We start from the raw sequence: 17,893 nt of genomic DNA on the forward strand, positions 1-17,893 counted from the left end.
CCTGCCCTGCCCTGCCCTGCCCTGCCCTGCCTCCCTTGGACCCCGCCCCCATGAGTCTCCTCCCCCTACGAGGCCCCTCCTGGTTCCTGCGCCTCAGCCCCGCCCTTCGCTTTCGTTTCTGAGGCCACGCCCTCTAGGACCTGACCAAGCCCGGTACTGAGGCTTCACAAGGCCTCGGCCTGTGGGGACACTTCCTCTTCCTCCTGCCTCTCCTCTTTTTTGGGGGAGAGGGGCACGCCCTGCCGCTGGCCCACAGACCTCGTGGATGCCGCATAGAATGGCCCGAAGTAAACACGGGGTTCTTTCCCATAAGGGCCCCGTCCAGGGACGGGGGTTGAGTCACCTTCTCCCCTGTAGTCTTTGCGGTGAGACCTGTTGGGGGGTGCAGACGCTGAAAATCCCTTTGGGTTTCTTCCTCCTGGCTCACCGGCCGGACCCAAGTGATGAGAAGGGGAGTAGGGAGATGAATTGTGGAAAGAAAAGAATGCTGCTGAATTACTGAGTGCCTAACCGAAGAAAAATTGGGGAGCAAGAGCATGACGGGGCACTAAAATTTTTTGAGGAAGATTCCTTGTCAGAAAATAGAAATGGCTAGAATCATCATCAAAGTGTCAGTCATTTCCAACTGCCTTTTAATTACAGTCCTCAGGATTCCTGGTAATTACAGTAGACATCTGACCTCATACTCGCAAACCAAGTTCAGATGGAAATATTTAGAGAAATGCAGGCACAAAGCAGGAAATTGGGGTATTGGTGTTTTCAGAGTTCTCTTTGGGTATCTCTGGGTATTGGGGGGAAAAAGCTCCAATGAAATATATCAGACGTGATTAAAAAAAAAAAAATGACATGAAACCACTGTCTGATTTTCCTTAGGCCCAACATCGGGTAGCATTCATAGCAAGTATTCATTGGCTGGTGGAAGCCCTTGTGATCAAAATGAAGTCAGGTGATTTAGCACATACAGTTGTTTGCCTGTGTTCTCCAAAACTGAAGAGACTTGCATTCACTTTTCTTCTAGGGAGTTTAAAGGAAACAAACCACTCACCTGCTGCAAGTGCTTAGCATTGTGCTAGAATAATTACAGAAGCTATCTCAAGCTGGGCGTGGTGGTGCACGCCTGTAATCCCAGCTACTTCGGAGGCTGAAACGGGAGGATCGCTTGAGCCCAGGAGAGATCACAACACTGCACTCCAGCCTGGGTGACAGGGTGAGACTCTGTTCAAAAAAAGGGGCAAGAATAATTCAGCAGTAGTTGGTTACAGAGTGAAAAGTACTCGCACTTGATTTTTATTTTATTATCCTGGACTCGATTTTATTATCAAGTGGGAATTTTACCTGGGCTTTCAGAAGTTAAGGTAATTTGCCCAAGGTCACATGATTAGTAAATTATCAGTTTAGGATTGAACTCAGGTCACCTGTCTCCCCCGAAGCATACAGAATGCAGGTGTGTACATTTATCTAAGTGTGTCAAACTGTACAGTTAAAATGGGTACATTTAATGTTACTTATAACCCAGTTAAGTTGGTTTTTTTCAATCATGCAGAATGAGTGATGTTATAAAACTCGTCAAATAAACCACATTATGATTTCATACATGAAAGTATAAAGGCTGGGTGCAGTGGCTCACGCCTGTAATCCCAGCACTTTGGAAAGCTGAGGCAAGTGGATCACCTGAGGCTAGGAGTTCAAGACCAGCCTGGCCAACATGGTGAAACCCCATTTCTACAAAAAATACAAAAATTAGCTGGTCATAGTGGCACATGCCTGTAATCCCAGTTACTCGGGAGGCTGAGGCACAAGAATTGCTTGAACCCGGGAGGCAGAGGTTGCAGTGAGCTGAGACTGTACCACTGCAGTCCATCCTGGGCAAGAGAGTAAGACTGTCTCAAAAAGAAAGTTTATGTATGAAGATATGCCTTTATTTATAATTAACATACATATTGAAAGGTTGGTGACACAACTGTCAAGCGTTGTTCATTCAAGTGACCTTTCCAAACTTCAGTACAGATGTATATAAATATCAAGCAGGAAGCTACCATGGGTTAGGGTCATGAAAGTCTGTCTTGGAAATCAACCAAGCATACACAGAATTGGAAACAACATTGAAAGTATGTGATACCACACCTATCTAACAAAAACATCTTCAAAGTGCAGGGCACTGAACGGATCAGACACTTTTGCTATTGGGTATGCACAAAAGTCACCTTTCATATGTATAATACACTATGTATGGTACTAAGGATTGTATAATATACTATGTATGGTACTAAGGATTGTATAATATACTATGTATGGTACTAAGGATGGTGATTACAAGCTGTGCAGCAGAACTTAGAAGTTTTTATTTTCAATTATACCAAGGCTGTGTTTGACTGTTTAAAGACAGTATACTGACGACTGTTTCATTTTATAATGTTCCACTTTGAAGTTTTACCAGTTTCAGAAACATCTTGAATTTAAGGCTTTAATGAAATTTTGTGAATCAAAAATTCATAAAATTGGTATTCTGAACAATCATGATTGTCCACACATATGTAGAAACAGGATACAGCATAACTCAGTTTTTCTCACAAGTGGTAAACTGGCTTTCATAGAATGGTTAAACTGATGCTAGTTGCCACCCCGGCCCAATACACCTATGTTTCTGTCGGTCAATTTAACAGCCCCTCTTATAATAATAAACTCCACAGTCCTCAAAATAGGATGTGACTGATTGGATTTCACTGTTAGGAATTCTGCATAACCTTGTGTTTTCCTAGAAAATATTTTCTTGGCCAGGCACAGTGGTTCATGCCTGTAATCATTCTCTACGATTGGTCTTCCAGCACTTTGGGAGGCTGAGGCAGGGGGATGACCTGAACCCAGGAGTTTGAGACCAGCCTGGGCAACATGGCAAAACCCCGTCTCTACCAAAAACACAAAAAATTAGCCAGATTTGGTAGCGCGTGCCTATGGTTCAAGCTACTTGGGAGGCTGAAGTGGGAGGATCACTTGAACCTGGGAGGCTGAGGTTGCAGTAAGTGGATATTGCACCACTGCACTCCAGCCTGGGTGATAGAGTGAGACCTCATCTCAAAAATAAGAAAAAACTTAAAATGTAAAAAATTTAACCAAGGCCAGGCATGGTGTCTCACATCTGTAATCCCAGCATTTTGGGAGGCCAAGGCAGGCAAATCACTTGAGGTCAGGAGTTCAAGACCAGCCTGGCCAGCATGGCAAAACCCCCTCTCCACTAAAAATACAAAAATTAGCTCGTGTGGTGGCAGGCACCTGTAGTCCCAGCTACTTGGGAGACTGAGAAAGGAGAAACACTTGGACCCGGGAGGCGGAGGTTGCAGTGAGCCAAGATCACACCACTGCACTCCAGCCTGGGCAACAGAGTCTGGGCAAGAGACTCAGTCTCAAAAAATTTCAACCAATATGTATATATAAAAGATATTCACTGCAGTGGCATATATAATGACGAAATTGGAAAACTTAATGTAAATCAACAATAGTAACATATATAGCATAGATAAGAGACTATAAACAACTACATCAAAATGTTAATTGTGGTTATTGCTCAATAGTAGGATTATGGGCCACTTAAATTTTCTTTTTACTTCAACATTTTTTCACATTCTCTACGATTAGCATTTTTTTATAATCAGGTAAATAAATACTATTTTTTAAAAGAGAAAATCCTTAGAGGGCTTAAGAAGCACTTAACTTCTTGATCATAGCTAATAGAATAAAATATTAGTGCTTATACATGGTAAATAGCCAAGAAATAATCCTAAGCAATGACTACTTTAGAAACCAGTCTCACTCTACCACTTGCTTTCATTCTTATCCTCAACTAGTTGTCAGAACTGTTTCCTGTGGTTGAAAGCCTGTTTCTCCCAAAGTAGAATAGTATAAAATGAATATAGTCTAAAAGCTTACTCCTACATAGATCTAAAATGTTAACATTATTAAAAAACAATAACACAAACCCAAAAAGTAATTTTATGTTTAATAATGCTTCCTTTTTCCCAAAAAGCCTAAGAGCCCCAGAGCCTGTGCTAAATACTGTTAAAGTGCGCAAAGTGAGGGTCTTTTTAACTAAAACACTCATCTACATATATAGTGTTTCATATGTCCTAGAAAAAGGTCTGGAAAGCTATACATCAAGTTATTAAGTCTCCAATGGTGAAATTATAAATGTTTTCAGAACATTTTTGCTTGTCAGTATTTTCAGATTGTTGTACAATGGGCAAATATGGTCTTTTGTCAAAAGAAAAAGGTGTTTTAATGTCATTTTGACAAAAATAAATGCTACCTAGAGCTGTTAGAATTTGTGCCTTTTAAAAGACCTTTCTAACTTGCAAGTGGGAAAACAAGTTACTAATTACAGAATGGAGTTTTGACACACTAAGCAATATAGCTTTATATTTGGTGTCTGCCTAATACTTGGGAAGGAAAAAAAATAAGTCCTTTGAATATGTTTATGAAGCAATTTAGGAAATCTTCTTGGATAACTCAGTTGTGTCCCAACTATTTAAATAAGTAAAATGAATACCTTCCATTTGGCAGTTGTATCAGTGGAGTCATACATCAATGAAAGATTTAAAACAAGACAAGTACTCTAGTAGAAAATTGAAGAAACAAAACACCATGTAGAAACAGCCAAGTTTCCCAACAGAACAGCATCAAGTTAACAATTAGTCTTTAAATAAAAACAGCTGAGACATGTTTGCATGTCACAGATTTCTAAGATGGAACATTACCTGTGGGTCGGTAACCTGGCCCATTTTACAAAGTCTACTGGCCCTCTGTTTTGTATAAAGTAGATGTTCAATATCTTTTTATTTAAAAAGTTTTTGATTCAAACTTATGCAATTGAAAAATGATTCCTAAGTTTAATTTACAAATGAAGATTAATTGCTTACTGGACAAAATTTAATACTAATTTTTTTCCTAAATTTGAGCATCTGGAGGAAAGTCTCAATTAATTTGAGTTCACATGTAATAAAATGAAACAAAACCATCTGACTGAGGCAACATGATGTAGGGAAAAGAGCTTGAACACTGGAATCTCCCAACATTGCAACTATTTTGTAACTTTGGGTTCATTTTCTCCTACTCTAAAAGCAGATGATTAAACCCATCATCTCCAAGATCTTTTCAGGTTTTAAGGGTCTGTGACTTGGGCTGGGAGCCGTGGTTCATGCCTGTAATCCCAGCACTTTGGGAAGCTGAGGCGGGGAAGATAACTTGAGCCCAGGAGTTTGAGACCAGCCTGGACAATATCATGAGACCCTGTCTCAATTTTTAAATAAATATAAATAAAAAAGAGTCTACGACTTGAAAACAAACATGAAGATTCTAACAGGTGGAGAGAAGGCAGACTGGCTGGGAAACTCAGGGCCTAAGGAACAGCAGTGCATCTTCTAGATCGTCTTTCTATCTCATCTATACTGCACTTAGAGCTGAAGAAGCTGGCAGCTCCCACAGAAGCCTGCTCTCCTTAGCCAAAGGACCTGAAAAAGAGAAGCCTAGTAAGACAGAAAACCTTTAGACAATAACTTCTACACTTGTGCCAAACATGGCAGAAAAAAAACGTGGCCACAACCCATCACCTGAGTGGAAGCCAAGTGGGAAACTTAGATTTCCACCTTTGCCAGACTATAATGAGGTGTCCCGTGCCACCCACCACCACCCTGCCACCACCAGTGTGGTGCCAGAGGAAGCCTAGTGAAGAGGCAGGACTTTGACAACCACTCAGAAAGTCATGAGGTGGAGGCGACACACCCTACCTCTGTGATGTCAGAGAGGTCCACCTCAGGAGCAGACTGAGGCCCTCCCTGTCACGGAGACATTCGTGGAGGCTTAGTGAAGACCTGGAACGCCCATCTCCACCCAGAAGTAATGAAGAGCACCTCCAACAGAGGCCAAGTAGGCCCGAAGAGTACAGCACCCAACTGGACTTCTACCCCCAGCCAGCAGTAACGTGCTGACCAGCCCCATGCCTCCACCCTGCTTGCTGGAGCATTATCAAAGAAGCTAAAAAAGAATGTTTCAATAAGATCCATGTGCTGTCCTTTAAAGCACAAAAGTTTTTTATTTTGGCTAGGCATGGTGGCTCATGCCTGTAATCCCAGCACTTTGAGAGGCCAGGGTGGGAGGATTGCTTAAGCCCAGGAGTTTGAGACCAGCCTAGGCAACATGGTAAAACCCCATCTCTACAAAAAAAATAGAAAAATTAGCCAGGTGCAGTGGTGCGGGCCTGTAGTCCCAGCTACTCGAAAGGCTGAGGTAGAGCATCACTTGAGCCCTGGAGGCGGAGGCTGTAGTGAACCAAGATCACACCACTGTACTCCAGCCTGGGCAACAGAGTGAGACCCGGTCTCAAAGAAAAAAAAAAAAAAGTTTTTATTTTGAAGTCCAATTTGTCTATTTTTTCTTTTGTTGTTCATATTTTTGTTCTCATATCTAAGAACCCTTTGCCAAATCCAAGATCATGAAGATCCCTATGTTTTCTTGTTTTCTTTGAAGAATTTTATAATTTTAGCTCTTACCTTTAGGCTTTTCATCCTTTTTGAGTTAATTTTTGTATATGGTGTGAGATGAGTTCAACTTAATTGTTTTGCCTGTAGTTATCCAGTCATCCCAGCACTATTTGTTGAAAAGAATATACCTTCCCACTGAATGGTCTTGGTACCCTGTCAAAATCAACTGAATATTGACCAGGCACGATGGCTCACATCTGTAACCCCAGCACTTTAGGAAGCCAAGGAGAGCAGATCACCTGAGGTCAGGAGTTCAAGACCAGCCTAGCCAACATGACAAAACCCGTCTCTACTAAAAATACAGAAATTAGCAGGGCATGGTGGTGGGCACCTGTAATCCCAGCTACTCGGGAGGCTGAGGCAGGAGAAAGCATGAACCCAGGAGGCAGAGGTTGCAGTGAGCAGAGATTGAGCCACTACACTCTAGCCTGGGCGACAGAGTTGACTACAGATGTAAGCGTTTATTTCTGGACTGTTAATTCCAGTCCCATTCATCTATATGTCTGTCCTCGTGCCAGTACCACACTGTTTTGATTACTACTGATTTGTAGTAAATTTGAAATCATGAATTGTGAGTTTCAAGTTTTATTCTCCTTTTTCAGGATTAATTCGAATATTCTGGGTCCCTTGCAATCCATATGAATTTCGGAATAAATTTGTCAATTTCTAGGAAGAAGTCAGTGGGGATTCTGGTAGGAATTGCATTAGATCTCTAGATCAGTTTCAAGAGTGTTGCCTTCTTAACAATGTTAAATCTTGTAATCCAAGAACATGGAATTTTTTTTTTCATTTCTGTAGATCTCCATTAATTCTGTTCAACGATGTTTTGTAGTTTTCAGAGCATAGGTTTTGTACTTTTTTTTTTTTTAACTTCAACCTTTATTTTAGGTTCAGGATGTTCCTGTGCAGGTTTGTTACATTAGTATATTACATGATACTGAAGTTTGGGGTACAACTAATCCCATCACCCAGATAGTGAGCATAGTACCCAGTAGGTAGTTTTTCAACCCCTGCCCCCCTCTTCTTCCCCTTTCTAGTAGTCTGCAGTGCTTACTGTTCCTATCTTTATGTCGATGGGTACCCATGCTATGGGTGACTATTGATGAGAACAATAAGTACCAGGAACTACTAGCAGGGAGGAGGGTGGGTGCAAGGGATGAAAAAGTGGGAGCTAAATTCTTTTTTTTTTTTTTGAGATGGAGTTTCACTCTTGTTGCCCAGGCTGGAGTGCAATGGTGTGATCTCAGCTTACTGCACCTCCACTTCCCGGGTTCAAGTGATTCTCCTGCCTCAGCCTCCCGAGTAGCTGGGATTACAGGCACCTGCCACCACGCCTGGCTAATTTTTATATTTTTAGTAGAGATGTTGGGTAGGCTGGTCTTGAACTCCTGGCCTCAAGTGATCTGCCCACCTCAGCCTCCCAAAGTGCTGGGATTACAGGCCTGAGCTACTGTGCCCACCTGGGAGCCAAACTCTTAAAAGCGAGAACATGTGGTATTTGGTTTTCTGTTTCTGTGTTAATTCGCTTAAGATAATGACCTCCAGCTGCCTCTATGTTGCTGCAAAGGACATTATTTCATTCTTTTTTATGGCTGCATAGTATTGCATGTGTATATGTACCACATTTTCTTTCTTCAATCCACCATTGATGGGCACCTAGGTTGATTCCATGTCTTTGCTATTGTGAATAGTGCTGTGATTAACATATGAGTTGCACTTCTTTTGTTAAATTTATCCCTAAATATTTTACTCTTTTTAATGCTATTGTGAATGAAATTGTCTTCTTAATTTCATTTTTGGATTGTTCATTGCAAAACTGCAACTGATTTTTGTATATCAATTACATATTCTGCAACCTCACTGAAATGGGTTTCTATTTCTAGTAGACTTTCAGTGTATTCCTTAGGATTTTCTATATAAAAGATCATGTCATCTGTGAATAGAGATAGTTTTATTTCTTCATTTGCAATGTGGATACCTTTTATTTTTCTTTACTAATTGCCTTAGCCAGGATCTCTAGTAAAAAAGGGAATAGAATATTCAAGTGGGGTTTATTCCAGAGATGCAAGGCTGGTTTAATATTCAAAAATCAATCAACATAATTCACCATATAAACAGCCCAAAGAAGAAAAATTACATGATCATATCAATCAATGTAGAAAGTGCATTAGAAAAAATTCAACATTCATTTATGATAAGAACTGTCAGATAACTACAAATAAAGGGGAACTTCCTCAACTTAATCACAAAAATCCCTACCACTAACATTATACTTCATAGTGAAAAACAATGTTTCTCCCCTACTATCGTGAACAAGGCAAGGTTGTTCAGTCTCATCACTCTCATTCAACATAGTGCTGGAAGTCCTAGCCAATGCAATAAGCAAGGAAAGAAAACATACAGATTGGAAGGGATGAAATAAAACTGTTCCTATTTGCAGATGACATGATTGTCTACATAGAAAATCCCAAGGACTCTACAGAAAAAAAAAAAACCGTCCTAGAAGTAATAAGTATGTTCAGCAAGATTATAGAATATAAGATAAACACAAAAATCAATTGCATTTCTATATGCTGGCAATAAACATGTGAACACTAAAATTAAAAATGATTTATGGCCTAGCACAGTGGCTCACATCTGTAATCCTAACACTTTGGGAGACCTAGGTGGGCAGATCACCTGAGGTCAGGGGTTCAAGACCAGCCTGGCCAACGTGGTGAAACACTGTCTCCACTAAAAATACAAAAATTAGCCAGGCATGGTGGTGCGCACCTGTAATCCCAGCTACTCAGGAGGCTGAGGCAGGAGAATTGCTTGAACCCGGGAGGCAGAAGTTGCAGTGAGCCGAGATCGTGCCAGTGCACTCCAGCCTGGGCAACAAAAGTGAAACTCCATCTCAAAAAAAAAAAAAAAAAATTATTATTATCCACCAAAAAAATGAAGTACTTAGGTGTAAGTCTACAAAACATATAGATGACTTGTATGATGAAGACTTCAAAATGCTGATGAAAGAAATCAAGAAGATCTAAATCAATGGAGAAATGTACTGTGTTTCTAGGTTGGAAGACTCAGCTTAGTAAAGATGTCAATTCTCACCCAAATTGATATACAAGTTTAATGCAAATCCTATCAAAATTCTAGTAAGATTTTCTGTAGATAGACAAGATCATTTTAAAATTTAGATTGAAATGCAAAGGACCTAGAATAGCCAAAATTATTCTGGAGAAGAAAAATAAGGTGGGAAGAATCAGTCTACCCAATTTCAAGATTTAATTATATAGCTACAGCAATCAATACCATGTGGCATTGGCAGAGGGATAGAGATATAGACGAATAGAATAGAATAGAATAGAATAGAATAGAATAGAATAGAATAGAATAGAATAGAATAGAAGAACCCAGAAATAGACATGCACAATATACCCATCTAAATTTTGACAAATATGCAAAAGCAATTCAATGGAGAAAAGACAGCATTTTCAACCAATGGTCCTGGAGTAAATTGAACATTCAAAGGCAAAATAATGAACCTGAGTCTCACACCTTACACAATATACAAAAATTAAAATGGACCATGGACTTAAATGCAAGGCATAAAACAGTAAAACTTTTTAGGAAAAATTATTAGGAGAAAATGTGCAAGATCTAAGGTGAGGGCTGGGCACAGTGGCTCGTGCGTGTCATCTCAGCACTTTGGGAGGCCGGAGGGTAGATAACATGGACCCAGGAGTTCAAGACCAGCCTGGACAACATGATGAAACCCAGTCTCTATAAAAAATACAAAAATTAGCCAGGCATGGTGTCATGTGCCTGTAGTCCCAGCTACTGGGGAGGCTGAAGTGGGAGGATTGCCTGAGCCCAGGAGGTCAAGGCTGCAGTTCACCAAGATCACGTCACTGCACTCCAACCTGGGTGACAGAGGAGACTCTGTCTCAAAAATAATAAATAAATAAAAATTTAAAAATCAAAAGTGAGGTAAAGATTCTTTTGTTTTTTGTTTTTCTTCATTTTAAGATAGGATCTTGCTCTGTTGCCCAGGCTGGAGTGACTTGACCTCCTGAAGTGCTGGGATTACAGGCGTGAGCCACCATGCCCAGCCTAGCTTTCTAAAGCCAACCTATAAAAGGAAAAATTGGTAAGTGGGACTTCATTAAAATGTAAAGCTTTTGCTCTGCAAAAAAACTCCTTAGAAGATAGAAAGACAAGTTACAGACTGGAAAAAAATATTTGCAAACTACATATTCAACAAAGTACTAGTGTCTTGACTATATAAAGAACTCTCACATCACTGTACTCCAGCCTAGGTGACAGAGCAAAACTCCATCTCTTAAAGAATAAAGAAAACAAAAACTACAAAGAGATATCACTACATACACATAACAGAATGGCTAAAATTTTAAAAATAGTGACAAGACAATACCAATGCTGACAAGGATGTAGAGAAAATATATCACTCATACATGATGCCACAAATGTAAAATGGTACAGCCACTTTGGAAAAACACTTTGGCAGTTTCTTGAAAAATGAAACATGCAACTACCATAGGACACAGCAATAGCACTCCTAGGCATTTATGTCAGAGAAATGAAAACTGAGCATCCACCCTAAACCCTGTACACAAATGTTTATAGCAGCTTTATGCATTGTCTTAGTCATTTGGGTTGCTATAACAAAATACCTTAGACTGGGTAATTTATAAACAACAGATATTCATTGTCCACAGTTCTGGAGGCTGGGAAGTCCAAAATTAAGGCACCAGCAGATTAGGAATCTGGTGAGGGCTCATTTTTCATTAATGGTGCCTTTGTGTGTCCTCACATAGTGGCAGGGGAGAGGGGCTAACAAGCTCCCTAATACCCCTCCTTTTTTTTCTTTTTTTTCTCTTTTTGAGACAGGTTCTTGCTCTTTCGCCGAGGCTGGAGTTCAGCAGTGTGATCTCGGCTCACTGCAACCTCTGCCTCCCGGGCTCAAGCCTACTAAAGTGGGCGTGGCTATAAAAAGGCAACATGAGGGATCCTTGTGGTGATGGAAATATTCTATATCAATGTCAGTATCTTGGTTGTAATACTATAGTTTAACTTTGCAAGATATTAACACTTGCGGAGACTAGGTAAAAGGTACATAGGATCTCTGAATTATTTTTTAGAACAACATATGAATCTACAATGATCTCAAAATTAAAAGTTTGTTTGTTTGTTTGTTTATTTATTTATTTATTTATTTATTTTAAATAAAGTCTTGGCCGGGCACAGTGGCTCATACCTGTAATCCCAACACTTTGGGAGGCCAAGGTGGGTGGATCATTTGAGGTAAGGAGTTCAAAACCAGCCTGGCCAACATGGTGAAACCCTGTCTCTACTAAAAATACAAAAATTAGCCGGGCATAGTAGCGGGTGCCTGTTATCCCAGCTACTCGGGAGGCTGAGGCAGGAGAATCACTTGAACCCAGGAGACGGAGGTTGCAGTGAGCAGAGATTGTGCCATTGCAATCTAGCCTGGGTGACAGAGCGAGACTCTGTATCAAAACAAAACAAAACAAACAAACAAAAAATGGCCAGGTGCAGTGGCTCATGCCTATAATCCCAGCACTTTGAGAGGCTGAGTCAGGTGGGTCACCTGAGGTCAGGAGTTCGAGACCAGCCTGGCCAACCTGGTAAAACCCAGTCTCTACTAAAAATACAAAAATTAGTTGGGCATGATGGTGTGAGCCTGTAATCCCAGCTACTCTAGAGGCCGAGGCTGGAGAATCACTTGAACCCTGGAGGTGGAGGCTGCAGTGAGCCGAGATCGCGCCATTGCGTTCCAGCCTGGGCAACAAGAGCGAAACTCGGTCTCAAAAAAAAAAAAAAAAAAAAGGAAAAAGGAAAAAAAAGAAACAAGGTCTCACTATGTTGCCAGTCTGGAATTCCTGGGCTCAAGTGATGCTCCTGCCTCAGGCTCCCAAGCAGTTGAGACTACAGGTGTGCACCACCAAGCCCAGCAAAAGTTTAATTTTTTAAAAAAACCTAAAATTTGCTATTTAGGTAAGTGAGAGAAGCTGACAATATGATATCACTGTTGTTAAAAACAAAAAAAAACAAAAAAAAAAACAGTAACTATACCTTTCTAGCCCTCAAAAGCCTCATTTCCTAATACCAGCAACTTAGGGGTTAGGATTTAACATATGAATTTAGGGGGTAGGGGACACAAATATTCAGATCATAGCACCCACCTTTCCTCCAACCTTATCTCCCACTAGGCACCCCTGGTATATTGAGCTGCATTCTGGCTTCCTTACTTTTTTTTCATACTTGAAGCACATTCACATCTCAGAGTCTTTGTACTTGTGGTTCCCTCTGTCCAGAACACCCCTGCCCTAGATATTTGCAAAGCTTCTTCTTGCTTTCAGGTCTTTAATAAAATGTGATGGCTTCTGAGAAACCTGGTTGCCTCGCCACCCTATCTAAAGTAGCAGCGCTATCACTCTCTAGCCCTTGACTCTTTTTCTACAAAGCATCTACTGCCACTATTACATATCTATTTGCTCATTATCTGTCTCCTTCTCTAGAACATAGGTTCCATGAGGGCAGAACTTTGTTTACTGCCCAATCCCCAGAGCCTAGGTCAGCATTTGGAGCATAGAAAATGATCAATAGGCCAGGCGTGGTGGCTCATGCCTGTAATCCCAGCACTTTGGGAGGCCAAGGCGGGCAGATTACCTGAGGTCAGGAGTTCGAGACCAGCATGGTGACCAACATGGTGAAACCCCATCTCTACTAAAAGTACAAAAAAATTGGCTAGGCATGATGGTATGTGCCTGTAATCCCAACTCCTCAGGAGGCTGAGGCAGAAGAATTGCTTGAACCTAGGAGACGGAGGTTACAGTGAGCCGAGATCATGCCACTGCACTCTAGCCTGGGTGACAGAGCAGGACTCCGTCTCAAAAAAAAAAAAAAAGAAAATGATCAATAAATATTTGGCAAATGAATGAATTCCGATAGTAAGGGAAATGAAACATTATATTGCCCACAGAGATTGCCGAACAGAAAGACAGAAGTGAGAAGAACGTGAAAGAAAAGTCTTACTGATATTCATTGAAGGCCTCATAGTAAGCCGGCTCAGTATCCGAGGTCACATTCCTGTTTTACTGAAGATTAGGAATTGACATACAAACGGTGATAATATATTGAATAGAAGTCAGACAATGTGCAGAAGATATTTTGTGAGACAAAGTATCTCTGTTCATATTTTAATCAATATTCCTATAGTATTAAAAATGGAGGCCAGGCGCAGTGGCTCATGCCTGTAATCCTAGCACTTTGGGAGGCTGAGGTGAGTGGATCACAAGGTTAGGAGTTCGAGACCAGTCTGGCCAACATAGTGAAACCCCATATCTACTAACAAAACAAAAAAATTAGCTGTGTGTAGTATGTGTAGGAGCTGTAGTCCCAGCGACTCAGGAGGCTGAGGCAGGAGAATAGCTTGAACCCAGGAGGCAGAAGTTGCAGTGAGCTGAGATCATGCCGCTGCACTTTCAGCCTGGGCAACCTAAGTGAAACTCTGTCTCAAAAAACAAACAAACAAACAAACAATCAAAAAACAAAAAACAAAAAAAAACAAAAAACAAAAAAAAGAGGTATAGGGAGAAAACTCACTTGGGAATTTTGTAATATTTAATACAATTTTGGGTGATGGTTATGGCTATAGTTTGAGATGAGCTTTGGTCACATTTTTCTGAGAAGCTGTGATTCCTTACTAAAAATTATGAAAGCAAGCTTGGCCTGATTTAGCCAAAGTGACATCAATTTCCTGAAGCAACAGGTAGCTGCCCACTTTATACCAGCATAACCTACTTTCAGACTAATTTCTAGACAGGTGGGTGGTATTAAGGCCCTGTTGCTGGCAGTTTGGGGACTTAGGATATTTATGACTATTTCTGCTAGCACATTCCTGCTCAGAACTGTGAGACTACCTCACATCCTTAAATTCCATGTCTGATCAAACAGTGCAAGTCACAGAACCTGTGTCCAGTACATCCAGAACCAACCTGGCCCAGCCCAGTTTAGGAGTATCGGTGATCCAGGCGGGTCAGCAGCATCTCTGTTTGGAAAGAGGAATTTGGCCTGCCCTGACTGTATCATTCTCCTCTTCTAACCTTTAGCAGTCCATTACTGATGGGTAAAGTACTCATTCCTCCATCCACAGGCTTGATGGTACCGATTGTACCTTTATTTGTTAGAATTCAGTGGGGAAGCCATCTGGGCACAGGATTTTCTTGGTGGTTGGTTTTTTTTATTATTAATCAAATGTATTTACTTGTTATAGATAAATTCAAATTGTTTATTTCTTCTTGAGTTAATTGTTGGTAGGTTTTGTCTTTCTAGGAGTAAATTAATTTGTTGGAACATAATTGTTTATAGGATTTCTCCTCATCATTTATTGCCCCACTGAATCAAATGTTCCTAAATATGACCCCTGCTTTCCTGCCCTTTCACTTTCGTACCTGGAATCCCTTCAACTTAGTCTCTGCTTATTGAAGTGTATTGAATACCTACTAGAACCAAAATATTCTGTGGAGTTCTGTAGGGAATATATGAACAAATAGATATGGTAAGGTCTTGGCTCTCAAAGAGCTTATTGTCTAGTATAGTGTCTTCTGAAGTGTGTTCTTCAGAACAGAAGTCCTACAAAATGCAACTCAAAAATAAAGTTCTATGATCAAATACCTGAAGGGAACATGGTACCATATATCATTTCTTCTATAGGTGATTCATAATTCTCATTAGCATGTTTATTACTCTGAGAAGTTCTGCCATAGAGAAGCTCAGTGTTTCCCAAAAGTATATGATCACAAAACTCGTTTGTTATATAGCATCTATTAACAACCTAAAGACTTCTGTTCAATGGAAAATACTTCAGGAAACCATGGACTAGATAAAACACACAACCAAGTAGCTACAGTGCAAGTCAAATGTCCTAACTGAGAGCTAGTCCTGTAGCCCTCATAGGTCCATTGCTCAATGTGCACCGAAAGTCAATACACCGATACTCTGTGTTGCAGCAGAGACAGGTGTTTACTTGTAGTGCTGCCTAACGAGGAAACAGGACAAAACCTCAAATCCATCTTCCTGAGGAGTCTGAGGCTAGGAATATTAAAGGCTTTCGAGTGGGCTGAAGTGTGGAGATTGTTGATTGGCTGACAAGTGCAGGGGAAGTCATGGGAGAGAAAGATGAAGAAATGATATTCTAATGCTGATTTGGTTTTTTTGTGGTGGGGGTGTTTAAGCTGATTGGCATTAGCTGGTCTACTGGAATTCAGGATCTACTTAAGCAATTCTTAAATAAAAGTCATGATTCTATCAGAGATCTTATCTAATTTCAGAAATCCTGTCTATAGGAACAGTGGGAATGCAAACAGTCAGTATCTAGTGTCATCAGTGTCTAGAGACTTTCACTTACAAGGGCGTCAGTCAACGTGCAGGCTGATTAGTGCTTAATAATAACTATATTTCTGTCCAGAATTCTTGTTAACCCTGTGAGCATGGCTTTGGTCCTTGAAACATGAGTAGGAAGATGGGGGAAACAAATGAAGGAAAGGCAGAGAAGGAAACATAATAAAGCATCCAGGGAATAGAAAGAAGAGCAGAAGAGGTGGAGACAAGAGTTAAAGGAAAAGAGAGTGGATTAACAATGTCAACAAGGTCAACGAGACCAAGAAATGACTCTTGGATTTAACGATCTTGAAGTCAGCATCAACCTTCAGAATAAAAATTCCAGGAAAATGGTGGAAGTAAATAAAAGGAAATAAGGAGTAAGTAGAATAGTTTGTGAGTTCCAAGAAAGCAGAGATTGTTGCCTCTTTTATTTGCTGGTGCTCCCCAAACCCTAGAACCATAACTAGTGTTAAAAGAAAAACCTTTGACACTTAAATTTAATAGAATTTAATTGAGCAAAGAACCACTCATGAGTTGGGAAGCCCCCAAACCAGAATAGGTTCAAAGAGGGTTCGGTGCTACTGCTTGGACAAAGAAGTTTTATGGACAGAAAAAGGAAGGTGAGGTACAGATGAAGTACAGAAACAGATTGGTTACAGCTTGGTGTTTGCCTTATTTGAACCCAGTTTGAAGAGCTGGCCACCTTTGATTGACCAACACTTGGTGATTGGCACCACAGTAGGTTATGTTATCACTTGATGGATTCTTCCTGCCCATCACACAGGCAAAATCAGTTCACTGAGGCCATGTATTGCTGTAGAGAAAGAGTTTAATTAATGCCAGGCCAGCCACATGACAGACAGAGTTACTACTCAAATCGGTCTCCACAAAGACTTGGAGATTAGGGTTTTTCAAGGATAGATTGGTGCCCAAAGGACTAGGGAATGGGTGCTGCTGATTGGTTAGGAATGCAATCACAGGGTTGTGGAAAAGAGTCTTTGTGTGCTGAGTCCACCTCAGGGTAGGGGGCCACAGGACCGGTTGGGTCAGGAGTGACAAGTCTGGGTGGGGCCAGTCAATTGCCAGAATGCAAAAGTCTGAAATACATCTCAAAAGACCAATCTTAGGTTCACAATAGTGATGTTATTTCTAGAAGCAATTGGGGAAGTCACATTCCAGCCTAAGCAACAGAGTAAGACCCTTTCTCAAACATAAATAAGTAAATAAATATACTAAATTATTCCCACAATTAGCTTGCCCTATGTCCAGGAATGAGCAGAGATAGCCAGCCTGAGGCTAGAAGCAAGATGAAGTCAGCCATGTTAGATTTCTCTCACTGATAATCTTTGCAAAGACAGTTTCAGTTACATTCTGTTTACACATCCAGTTAGATTACAGTTCACTATGTACAAAGAAACCTTTAATATATGTAAATGTGGCTGGGTGTGGTGGCTCACGCCTATAATCCCAGCATTTTGGGAGGTTGAGGTGGGTGGATCCCTTGAGCCCAGGACTGTGAGACCAGCCTGGGCAATATGGCAAAACCCCATCTCTACAAAAAATGAGCCAGGTACAGTGTCATGCACCTGCGGTCCCAGTTACCTGGGAGGCTGAGGTGGGAGGATTACCTGAGCCTAGAAGGTCAAAACTGCAGTGAGCCATGTTGCCACTACTGTACTCCAGCCTGGGGGACAGAGTGAGACCCTGTTTCAAAAAATAAATAAAATATGTAAAGAGACAGCTTTAGGCTAAGCTTAATTTAGTGCTAGCACATTGAAAGCTCTCCATAAATATTTGTAAATAAGTGAATGAATTAATGTATGATGAGTGGTGGTTTAAAAAAAGTGAGATAGGGGCCGGGCACAGTGGCTCACGCCTGTAATCCCAGCACTTTGGGAGGCCGGGGTGGGCAGATCAAGAGGTCAGGAGATCAAGATCATCCTGGCTAA

This window comes from Mandrillus leucophaeus, unplaced genomic scaffold, assembly GCF_000951045.1.
Source record: "Mandrillus leucophaeus isolate KB7577 unplaced genomic scaffold, Mleu.le_1.0 Scaffold307, whole genome shotgun sequence".
Classification (NCBI taxonomy): domain Eukaryota; kingdom Metazoa; phylum Chordata; class Mammalia; order Primates; family Cercopithecidae; genus Mandrillus; species Mandrillus leucophaeus.